Source organism: Gorilla gorilla, chromosome 1 (assembly GCF_029281585.2).
Source record: "Gorilla gorilla gorilla isolate KB3781 chromosome 1, NHGRI_mGorGor1-v2.1_pri, whole genome shotgun sequence".
Taxonomy (NCBI): domain Eukaryota; kingdom Metazoa; phylum Chordata; class Mammalia; order Primates; family Hominidae; genus Gorilla; species Gorilla gorilla.
The window spans coordinates 48,894,172-48,906,834 of NC_073224.2; the positions used below are offsets into that span (position 1 = coordinate 48,894,172).

Consider the following 12,663-nt stretch of genomic DNA (forward strand, 5'->3'; position numbering starts at 1 on the left):
CCAGGCACCTGGGATAAGACATAGTCCCTTCTGTCAAGTCTTTACATTGGGCGGATGTGGGAGGGACAGATGACAGAACAATATGCATTGAGTGTAAGTGCTATGGTATAGGAAGCTCTGAGTGGGAGGGGCATGGAAGCCATGGAAGACCATGGAAGGCTTCCCAGGAGAAGTGACGTCTGGACTGATCCTTTGGTCAAGCAGGAGTTAAAGAGGAGAAAAGGAGAGATATGGGTGTTCCCGAGAGAGGAAGAAGCCTTGTCCCAGGAGCAAAGTGAGGGTGATTGTTCCAGAAATGTGAGTGATTCTTTTAAGGCTCAAGCAAAGCACGTGATTCTTCTTTATACCTTCTATTTCTTTGCTGAGTGTTTCTGTTCTTTTGTTTCAAGCATGCTGCAATTGCTCATTAAAGCATGTTTATGATGGCTGTCTGTTTTAAAATTCTTGTCAGATGGTTTCAACATCTTTATCATCTCAATGTTGGCATCTGTTAATGGTTTTTTCTCAATCAAATTGAGATTTTCCTGGTTCTTGGTATTACCAGTGACTTTAATTGCATCTGGAAATTTGGGATTTATGTTGAAAGACTGGATCTTATTTAAAGATTCTGTTTAGCACCCCTCCTTTGATACCACACTGGTGGGTCCAGGTTCCCCATTCAGCTGTTGACACCTGCAGGGCAGAGAGGTGGGATGGGGTGAAGGGGGTACCTCATTATTGCTGGCCCAGGTTAGAAGTTCTTCCCAGTAGATCTCTGCTGATACCACCCTGGTGCCATGTCATTCCTTGAGTCCAAAAGTCCCTCCCAATTCTGCCTTCTTCTCTCTACCTATCGGAGTCTCCCTATGTTTGACTTATATATAATGTCCAGGGTTTTTAGAGTTAGTTAACAGGAGGCATAAGAAAAAGTGTGTCCACTCCATCTTGTCTGGAACTGGAAGTTCAAGTCGAATATAAGCGAGAGGAGAGGAAATCACAAACCATGAGACTGGAGAGTTAGGCAGGTTCTACACCAGCTATTCGCAAAGCCCTCTTACACTCTTAAAAATTTAGAACTTCAAAGAGCTTTTGATTTTGAAAGTTACATCTATCAATTATTACTGTTTCAAAAATTAAAATTGAGAAAATTTTATTTATTAATTTGTTTAAAAATAACAATAATTATTCCATTACATGATAATGTAAGTAATGCTTTTCTTAATGAAAAATAATTATATTTTCCAAAACAAAAACAATTAGGAAAAAGAGTGTCATTGTTTTAGACTTTGGTAAATCTCTCTAATATCTGGCTGAAGAGAAGAATGCTGATTTTTTTTTTTTTTTTTTTTTTTTTTTTGAGACGGAGTCTCGCTCTGTCACCCAGGCTGGAGTGTAGTGGTGTGATCTCGGCTCACTGCAAGCTCTGCCTCCCGGGTTCATGCCATTCTCCTGCCTCAGCCTCCCAAGTAGCTGGGACTACAGGCACCCGCCACCACGCCCGGCTAATATTTTTGTATTTTTAGTAGAGATGGGGTTTCACCGTGTTAGCCAGGCTGGTCTCGATCTCCTGACCTCATGATCCACCCACCTCAGCCTCCCAAAGCGCTGGGATTACAGGTGTGAGACACTGCGCCCAGCCCCCGAATGCTGATTCTTTTATCTGCCTCTTTATTCAATCTGTTGTGATATGATGGGTAGCCTCTGAAACACTCCACTGTATACTTGTGAAAGAATGAATGTGAAAAAGGAAAATAGATTTGTAGTATTATTATGCAAATTGTTTTGACCTCAGAGACCACTTGGAAATGTTTTAGGGAACCCCCAGAGGACCTTGGATCACGCTTTGAGAACCGTGGCTCTAGATATGTTACTATTTCAGTAGCATCTAAGTACATGTGGCTGCTGAGCACTTGTAATGTGGCTAGTGCAAATGAGAGACAGGACTTCCAGCTATATGTAATTTAATAAACTCATATTTAAAAGCTGGAACCTCATAAAATGTTTTGTTGTTGTTGTTAAACATGACCTTATAGTTTTGGTAGGAATACATTTCACTTTAACCCTTCAAAATTTAGCATTTGAATTGAGATATGCTGTACATGTTAAATACATGACAGATTTTGAGGACTTAGAAAAAATAATCTAAGATATTTCATTAATAGTTTTTATATTGAGTATGTTTTGCTATGATAATATTTTTGATATATTGGGTTAAATAAAATGTATTTTAAAATTAATTTAAGCTATATTTGTTAAAATCTTTAGAATGTGGATAATAGAACATTTAAAATGACATACGTGGTTCACATTTTATTTCTCCTGGAGTGTACTGCTCTAAATGAATTTAGATGATGAATGCTTTGTGTGTCATGTAAAGCTTATTCTTTATTTTGAAGGTAATGTAGAGCCATTGAAAAGTCTGAAGTAGAGAAGTGACATATCAGATTTGCATTTTAGAAAGCTTACTCTGGCTTCAGTGTGGAGCATGGACTGAAGAAGGAACCAGTTAGGGTTAGGAGGTGATTGCATTATTGAAGGGTAGGAAGACTGTGGCCTGAAGAAAAGTGGCTAAACCGGAGACGTATGGCTGGGCGCAGTGGCAGACGCCTATAATCCCAGCACTCTGGGAGGCTGAGGCAGGCGGATCACTTGAGGTCAGGAGTTCGAGACCAGCCTGGCCAAAATGGTGAAACCCTGCCTCTACTAAAAATACAAAAGTAGCCGGGCATGGTGGCGCGTGCCTGTAATCCCAGCTAATCAGGAGGCTGAGGCGCAAGAATCACTTGAACCCAGGAGATAAAGATTGCAGTGAGCCGAGATCATGCCACTGCACTCCAGTCTGGGCAACAGAGTGAGACTCTGTCTCAAAAAAATAATAAACAAACAAACAAATAAATAAATAAATTGGAGACCATAGTGGAAAGATGAAATCAACTGGATTTGGTTCTCAGGTGTAATAATGGCATTTTGGTTATGTAAGAGAATGTTCTTATTTCTAAGAGATGCACACAGGAATCTTTAGGGATGAAGGGCCATAATGTCTGTAATTTACTTTCAAATGGTCCGTCATAGTCACACACACATACACAGTATATCTGTGAGATAATGAGAGTGAAAAGGTAAATAGCATCTTAGTAGTATTATGAAAAAAATATATATGGAGAGAGGGGAAGGGGAGAAAAAGCAAATATGAGACAAAATATTAGCAATTTTGAATCTACATGAAAGCAATCTAGTAAATGATGAATCATCTTAGTCTTCTTCCAGCCCTTTCTGTAGGTTTGACAATTTTCAAAATAAAAAGATGGGGAAAAAATGAAAAAAAAAAAAACTTTAAAAAGTCTTGGTAATCACTGATTAGATATGAGAGAAAGGGAGTGACTTTCTGGTTTCTTGCCTGGCAACAGAGTAGGCAGCACTGTCCTTCCCAAGAGGGAAGTGCAAGAGGAGAAATGGAATTGGAGGGATGATGAGTTCGTTATGGAATGTGTGGACTTTGAGATGCTCTGGGCTCCAACAGGCAACGTGCAACCCTGAAGTTTTTGAGAGGGAAATGTGGTAGAGATGCAGACATGGGTGTCTTTAGAATCTAGATGGTAATGGAAGGTTCTGGGGGACACTGGAGTATCAAGGGCATGTGTGGAGAATGAGAAGAGATGAGGTGTGAGGATGAAATCCTGGCGAACACTGACATTTCAGGGTCAGCAAAGAAGGATATTGGAGTAGACAACTTCCAAGGTGGCCCATGACACCACCTCTTCATAGGCAGGCTCTTGTGTAGTCAGCCCCTCTCACACTGTATCAGTGTTGGTCTGTCAGACAAGAGGGGTGGAAGTGATGGCATGTCACTCCTGAGATTATGTCATAAAAGACATTGTGGCTTTCATCTTGGCTTGGTACATGCTCATTCTTGTTGATCCCTTGTTCTGGGGGAAGCCATCTGTCATGTCATGGTAGGCTACAGGGAGTTCCATGTGGGGAAGAACTGAAACCTCCTCCCAACAGCCATGTGAGGAAGCTTGGAAAACCTTAGAAGAGTATCCTTTAAAAAAAAGTTTTAAATTAAACATAAATAAATACATAAACAGTACAACTGCAATCTCATGAGACATCCCAAGCCAGACAACTCAGGTAAGCCATTCCACCCAGCTAAATTGCTCCAGATTGCTGACCCTAAGAAACTCCTGGCCAGGTATGGTGGCTCATGCTGTAAACCCAACCCTTTAGGAGGCTGAGGTGGGAGGATTGCTTGAGGCCAGGAGTTTGAGACCAGCCTAGGCAAATAATGAGAACCCCCGTCTCTACAACAAATTAAAAAATTAGCCAGGCATGATGGCACATGCCTGTAGTGCCAGCTACACAGGAGGTGAGGCAGAAGGATTGCTTGAGCCCAGAAGGTTGAGGCTGCAGTGAGCTGTGTTTGTGCCACTGCACTCCAGCCTGGGCAACAGGGCAAGATTTTGTCAGAAAAAAAAAAAAATCAAGAAACTGTGTGAGAGAATCCATGTTTTTATTATTATTATTATTATACTTTAAGTTTTAGGGTACACGTGCTTGACAATGTGCAGGTTAGTTACATATGTATACATGTGCCATGCTGGTGTGCTGCACCCATTAACTCGTCATTTAGCATTAGGTATATCTCCTAATGCTATCCCTCCCCCCTCCCCCCACCCCACAACAGTCCCCAAAGTGTGATGTTCCCCTTCCTGTGTCCATGTGTTCTCATTGTTCAATTCCCATCTATGAGTGAGAACATGCGGTGTTTGGTTTTTTGTCCTTGCGATATTTTGCTGAGAATGATGGTTTCCAGCTTCATCCATGTCCCTACAAAAGACATGAACTCATCATTTTTTATGGCTGCATAGTATTCCATGATGTATATGTGCCACATTTTATCCATGTTGTTTTAAGCTTCTGAATTTTGGGGTAATTTGTTACGCAGCAACAGATAACGAACACAGACAAGCCTCAAAGGTGAGTTAGAAGGGAATATGTCGAGACAGGAGAACCATGAGCCTGGGATCTTGAGAATATGTCATGGAAGACAGCCTGGAATACGGTGGCTAATACTACTGAATGGCAGAGGATTGGAATTTTCAACAAAGAGGTGATTTATAACCTTGGTGAAAGCAGTCAGGAGAGTGGGGGAGGGCAGAGACCAGATTATAGTAGGCCAAAGGGCAAATTAGAAAAGCTGTAATTTTTCCATTATCACATTTATTGAGGGGAAAAGTACAATGAGTATCACAATCCTAATTTTAGGTATGAGAAAGCCAAAGTCACATTGCTAATATGTGGCAAAATCCTCCTGACCGTTCCACCAGTGATATATTAAATAATTTTCTCCGCTAGCATGGTGGCTCATGGCTATAATCCCAGCACTTTGGGAGGCTGAGGTAGGAGGATTGCTTGAGGCCAGGAGTTCAAGACCAGCCTACGCAACATAGCAAGATCTGTCTCTATGCAAATAAAAAATAATAAAAATAAATTAGCCAGGTGTGATGGCGCATACCTGTAGTCCCAGATACTCAGGAGGCTGAGGTGGGAGGATCACTTGAGCCCAGGAAAGAGGTCAAGGCTGCAGTGAGCCATGATTGCATCACAGCACTCCAGCCTAGGCAACACAGTGAGACCCTGTCTTTAAAAAAGAAAATTCTCGGCCAGGCACGGTGGCTCATGCCTGTAATCTCAGCCCTTTGGGAGGCTGAGGCAGGCGGATCGCGAGGTCAGGAGATCAAGACCATCCTGGCTAACACGGTGAAACCCCGTCTCTACTAAAAATACAAAAAATTAGCTGGGCGTGGTGGCAGGCGCCTGTAGACCCAGCTACTTGGGATGCTGAGGCAGGAGAATGGCGTGAACCCGGGAGGCGGAGCTTGCAGGGAGCCGAGATCGCCCCACTGCACTCCAGCCTGGGCGACAGAGGGAGACTCCGTCTTAAAAAAAAAAAAAAAAAAAAAAAAAAAATGAAAAAGAAAAAGAAAAAAAAATTCTCTCCACCACCTACATTCATTACTGTTTCTCGGAAGAGTTCTGATAAATTCAGTTTTTGCAACCTCGCTCCATTTCCAGTGATATTCTTGAATCCCTTATGATTGTGGTGACCCAGCCAGCTTCCTAGCTGGGATGCTCCTTCATCTGGTTCTGCCTAACTCACCCCCCAGCCCCCACTGCCTTGGGTAAGTCCTTAGAAAGAGAACTGACAAATTAAAGTGAGACATTCTTTCATTCATTCCATAGCTATTTATTGAGCTTCTTAGAAGAGCTTCAGCTACCTGGCTAGCATTCTTAGACATCAATGGGCAACCAACTTGTCATTGGCAGTTTTACATATGAAGTCAGCACTCCACAAGCAAAAGAAAATCTGCCTTAGCTTCCTAGAGAGGGGGGGCCCTACTCAAGGTTGAATAGAGCACAGTAAAATTCAGCAACCGCAGCATCAACAAATGAAGCAATCAGGGTAATCATTCAGCAGTGATTAATAGCAACATCTCTTCTTGGGTCTCAGACATGAAGCTATACATAGGTAGCTATTCCTAGCTCTAACTCTATTTTAATGTATTTGGCCTTCAGTCAATCAATTCACCTTCCTCTGACCCATACAGTGTCCCCCGTGAAAGGTTTCCTGAATAAGATTCACCCTGGGGGTGCAACCCACTTCAGACCTGCTTGAGCTGCACCGAGCGGCCACATGGTGTCATGGTCACCCCCTCTGGCTTTGGAGTCAGACATGCCTGCATTTGGGGTCCAGCTCTGACATGTTAGCTATGTCACTTTGAGCAGATTACTTTTTTAACTTTTTCCATCCTTGGTTTCCTCATCTGAGAAAAAAGGGGGCAAGGGCTAATATCTACCTCATAATATTACCATATGTATAACAGGAAGAAAAAAATGTAATGTAAAAAATGATTGCCATATTTCTTCATTCTAGGGGGAAGCAGGATTCCTCACAGAGGTGCTTCACTCATTTGTGGAGGAATAAACACTTTGTTCAACTTTTTTGGTTAAGAAAAGCAGCTGAGGATCCAATTCTCAGCTCCTTCTCTGATCTCAGAGTGAGAATAGCCCAGAATGGAGATGTTTGTTCAAAAGAGTTAAATTTCCTTTGTATAATAAAGTAACAGTAATCAGATATTTTCAGGGAGAGGTGGAGGGCAGTAGAGAGATGGAGGGAAAGGATTGGGGAAAGGGAGAAATGGCTGCAGGCAGGGCTCTGGGAGGCAGAGCAGCCAGGAAAAAGGGTGCTGGGCATGCTAGTGTGACGATTTTCAGCACTTCCTGGTCCGAGTGGTGCTGTCACAATCCTATGTTGCCCTGACCTTTAGTTAAAGTCTTCCAGGCAAAATGACCTTAAGTCCTGGGAGTCTTTGGGGAAAGAAGAAAAGAAGGGGCCCGCTTGCCATGAATGAGAGTGATGTGATAAGAGGACAACATTGTCAGCAGGCAGGTGAAAGTGCCCGAATTCAGCTGGAGCAGGAATTCATAAGGAAAAGTGATCACAAAAAATGTCACTCCATCCCCCAAGAGTTTTTGGAAATCTTGGCTGGGTGTGGTGGCTCACACTTGTAATCCTAGCACTTTGAGAGGTCAAGGCAGGAGGATCACTTGAAGCTGGGAGTTTGAGATCAGCCTGAGCAATAAAGCAAGACTTCATCTCTACAAAAAATACAACAACAACAATAAAAAATTTAGCTAGGCATGGTGGCTTGCACCTCTCACCCCAGATACTCAGGTGGCTGAGGCTGGAGGATCGCTTGGGCCCAGGAGTTTGAGTCTACAGTGAGCTATGACTGGGCAACAGAGCAAGACTCTGTCTCAAAGTAAAAAAATAAAATAAAATAAAAATATATCTTGGGAAAACATGGACTTTCCAGACTTGGGTTGTTAATAAAACATGATTCAAGAACGCGGGTAAAAATTAAGTTACATAAGGATTAAATGAGAGAATGTACATAAAGCAAGTAGCTCAGAGCCCAGTTCTTGATAAGCTTTCAACTTAAAATAGCCCTTATTATTATGACTTAGTGTTCAATTTCCTCTTTTCTTCACCCTTTTACTTCAAGGGCTCACAATCTACTTAAAAATTTTGATATAGTCACTCATTTATTCTACAAACATTTACCGAAGTCCTTTGATGTGTCAGGTAACTTAAATAATTTCAGGCAGTAGTAATTGTCATAGCTAATGTTTTTGAGGGCTTAGTATATACTAGCTACTGTGCTAAGTGCTTTAAATAGCTTTTTAAATTTAATCCTCAACAGTCCTAGGGAGGAACAATTATATTCCTGCTTTACAAATGAGGTTAGAGAATATGGCACAGTGAGGTCAAGAGACTTGCCCCAGATCACACAGCTAGCCAGTGGGAGAGCCAAGGTGTGAACCCAGGCTGTTGAATTTCAGTGCACACTTTTTTTTTTTTTTTTTCCTGAGATGGAGTCTCGCTCTATCACCCAGGCTGTAGTGCAGTGGCATGATCTCAGCTCACTGCAACCTCCGCCTCCCGGGTTCACGCCATTCTCCTGCTTCAGCCTCCCCAGTTGCTGGGACTACAGGAGCTTGCCACCATGCCCAGCTAATTTTTTGTGTTTTTTGGTAGAGACAGGGTTTCACCGTGTTAGCCAGGATGGTCTCGATCTCCTGACCTCGTGATCTGCCTGCCTCGGCCTCCCAAAGTGCTGGGATTACAGGCGTAAGCCCCTGCGCCGGGCCTAGTGCATGCTTTTAAGCTCCACGCTACACTATTTTTTATTTAATTTTTTTCTTTTTGTGTCTTCTCATGCTTGTTTCCTAACTATACTGTTTTTTAATGCAACTGACAATGTGTGTGAGTTATGGCGTGCAGAGTCAGAGGGATGATGAAGGAATGGCCACCATGGGGACGTTATCCTAGAAGAATGAGTGGGATTTTCTTGCCTTCTTTTCCCTTGAACCTCATATTCCCTTTCCAGCTCTAAGCACTCAAGATGGAGTGGCAGTGGGATCCCAACACTTATATCTGTCCAGAATTGGTCATCAGCTGGCTTGAGTTCTCCCATTCTGCCTGTGCCTTCCCTTAGCAAGGGAAAGAACAAGATGGAAGAGAAGGAAAAGGCCTGATTGAACCAGCCAATAGATAATTAGAAGCTGACTATTTTGCAATAATGCAGCACAACAGCAATAAATAAATCAATCACTTGGGGGGTGGGGAATGACTTTCCTATAATCAGCTATTAAAGACTTGTACCACTAATTAGTCTATTAATTAGAACTGTTCTCTTCCTTCCACATGTTATCAGCCTGCCAAGGCAGAGAAAACTCAGCCCTGGGGGCAGGAGATAAGAGAAGTAAGACATACAGAAGTGGCAGATTCAAACAGCTGGGCTTGTGTGTGTTTTAAAAGCACAGTTCTTAGTGCCCCGGGCATATCCACCTGCTAGTAGGAAAAGAACGTTTATCAAAAACCAAAGGGCTGTTGTCTTTGTTGAGCAGAAAGGGGAAAAAAAGATTTAATCTTTAAAGAGAAAAACCACTGTAACCACACTCAGGGATCTGTGAAGGGCAGTTCCACTGGGTGTTCCCTACAGCACAGGACACAGTGAGAAACAAACATGCTTAGTGCCAAGGCAGCATAATCAGAAGACCGAGGGGCAGAGGCACTCTGCTCCTACTATGTGCCTGGCACCACCTCCGTTCTTTATGTTTGTAATATCTTGTCTGATGATTTCATCTACATTCTCAGATGCCCTTGAGTTATTTCTGGGAGTTCCCAAAAAGGGACCTCAGATGAGCCCTCACAGCTGTGGTCACCAAAAGATGGCTGCTCTGCTCTGCCTCTCCTGTTGTGGCTCTCAGTGGTTCATGCTCCCCGCCCACCAAGAGCTTGGGAAAGCCTCTCATCACCGTGCCTGACCTTGTTTTGCAAGCTCAAAGGGCTCTGCCTGGGCCCAGAAACTCACAAGTCATTCTTCAAGAGTTCCAACAAGCTCTGAGCCCCACAGCCATCTACATATCCCTGACAAATGCACACTGAGGAGTACTGCAGCCTTCATACTCCTTTTCTCACTTTCCCAGCTCCTCCGATCTGCTCTGTCCTCCCCTAGTTACTAAGCAGACATCCCCTTGCATTCACATGAAAAATAGCAGACACAGGGTGGGGTTTGGGGGCAGGTATCTCCACTAGCAACAGCTCACCAACAGTTGATAGGTTATCTTGCTTAATCCTCCCAACAGCCATGTGATGGGCTATCAATCCCATTTTGCAGAATGGGGAAACTGTGGCTCAGAGAGGTTAAGCAATTTGGCCAGGCTTCCATGGGCTGTGACAAAGCACTTGGTAAGAGCTCAGTAAACATTTGCTGATGGACAGAATTGAAAATATGGAGGAAATGGAAGATCTCCAGCTTCTGAGAAGTTCAGAGCCTGCGGGGGTCCAACTACACAGTAAAGGGGGCTGTCAATTGAGGTGGCCCCATTAGAGTAAGAGAAGGGACAGAGACAGAGAGCATAGGGTCAGACCCAAGGCCAATTCCTCCCCACCCCATTCTTTCCTATCTTGATAACTGTTGATATATAGTCCATTTTCTACCAACAACTCACCTCTGCCCCCTGTGCCTCAACAAACACATCCACACACACATAAAAACCCTTCAGAAGCGGTCAGTGGTGACATTTATAAGCTGCATGATCCTCAGGATGTCAACATGTACGTGTCCCAACATCAATACCTACTTTGGAGATGGAGAGAGGAGCAGTGGTGATGTGGCGGAGAGAGTCTGAGCTTGAAATCCCATGTCAGGCCTCTGTTCCTTGGCAACCATCTGGGTGACCTTAGGCAAATTGCTTTACCATGTCTACCTTCAGTTTCCTTATATGCAAAGTAGGAAATGTCAGCTGTCTATTCAAAATGTTATTGTGAGGATCAAGTGAAGTAATACAATACTTCTAACATATATATATATATAGAGAGAGAGAGAGAGAACTTTAAAATTACAAAATACTTTGTTACACATATATCTCTGGCCACCTTCAGAGCAACCCTAATTATTATTATTTTCATTTTTTAGATAAGGAAATGAAAAACTCAGAAAGATTGAAATTCACTTGAAAACAGTGAATAGTGCTATTATTAAAAAGCAGTAGGCCTGTCCCACCCTATCTGACTTTTAGATTATGAAGCACCACTGCATTTACCCCCAGAGTCTCTCATCTGGGCTATGTGCCATGTTCAAAGCTTTCATTCATTTAATAAATATTTATGTGTTCCCATTTGGCACTAGGTATTGTGCCAGGCATTGAGGATACTATCGCAGAGGTATTAGTGTGGCAGGGAAAGCAGACGTCATATAAGAACAATAACAATATTGTGATTTTCATATGATAGCAGAGGAAGGGCCAGGTGGTGCAGGAGGAGACAGTCGGGAAACCTGAGGAATAGGTGAAACAAAGTCTCAAAAAGTCGGGGACAGCCAGGTGCGGCAACTCATGCCTGTAATCTCAGCACTATGGGAGTCTGAGGCAGGCAAATCGCTTGAGCTCAGGAATTGGAGACTAGCCTGGGCAACATGGCAAAACCCTGTCTCTACAAGATACAAAAATATTTGCTGGGCATGGTAGCGCATGCCTGTAGTCCCAGCTACTCAAGGGGCTAAGTTTGAAGAATCACTTGAGCCGGGAAGATCAAGGCTGCAGTGAGCTGAGATCACACCACTGCACGCCAGTGACAGTGACAGAGTGAGGCCGTCTCAAAAAAAAAAAACTGGGGGAGGACTTTTATCAAGGTGGAGAGAAACATGGTGTTTAGTACAAGTGAAGCATATAGCTAAGAGTGGAGGCTGTGCCAAGACAGGAGGCTGGAGAGTCAGTTGGGCCCAGATCTAGGAGGCCTTGTGAGCCAGGCAAAGGAGTTTGAACCTCATCCTTAGTCCAGAATGAAACTACATAAGAGTTTTACATAGGGAAGGGATTGATATATTTGCAAGATCCTTCTAAATGGGATATTGTCTTAGTCCAAGCTGCTACAACAGAATACCACAGACTGAGTGGCTTAAACAACATTTATTTCTCACCATTCTGGAGGCAAGGTAGTCTAAGATCAAGGCATCAGCAGATCTGTGTCTGGAGAAGGTCTGCTTCCTGGTTTGCAGTTGGCCATCTTCTCACTGTATCCTCCCGTGTTGGAAAGCAGAGAGGGAGAGAGAGAGAAAGAGCACACAAACAAGCTTTAGGGAGATACAGACATTCAGTACACAGCAGATGTGGAGACAGGATCTGGGCCTAGTGAGGCTGGAGGCAGGTAGGCAAGTTAGGCTAGAGACAAATGCAGAAATCCCAGCAAGAAATAATGGTGGAATGAGCTAGGAATAAAGAGAGGGCCAATCTTAGAGATTTAAGATTTAGGAAGTAGAATCAGGATGTGGTGATTGATTGGCATATGTGCAAGAAAGGAGGGAAGTGAGATGGAAAAGTCAAGGATGACATCCACATTGCTTGTGCACCAGGTGGGTGGGGACACCCCTCACTGGACTAGGAGACACTGGTGGTAGAATATCTGCCATTTGGTATGTGTGTCCTGCATGAACTTGTCTTGCAACTTCATCCAGGAACCCCTAAATTATGGCTGCCTTGCCTAGAGGAGCAGGAATGAATGAGATAAGCCTATCAACTTGAGGATTCTGTTTTCCAGACGCCTAGAGGTCCATGTGG

The 12,663-nt window shown here is 43.4% G+C and overlaps 1 long non-coding RNA gene across 1 annotated transcript; it reads right to left on the reverse strand.

Annotated features, from left to right (window-relative positions):
• Positions 1-4,681: 4,681 nt before the first annotated feature.
• LOC129528709 (uncharacterized) lies at positions 4,682-12,119 on the reverse strand. The gene is made up of 3 exons (XR_008674002.2): positions 12,027-12,119; positions 10,690-10,825; positions 4,682-4,806 (listed from the first exon to the last, which is right to left on the reverse strand). It is a non-coding gene; the product is annotated as an uncharacterized lncRNA (long non-coding RNA).
• Positions 12,120-12,663: the final 544 nt, after the last annotated feature.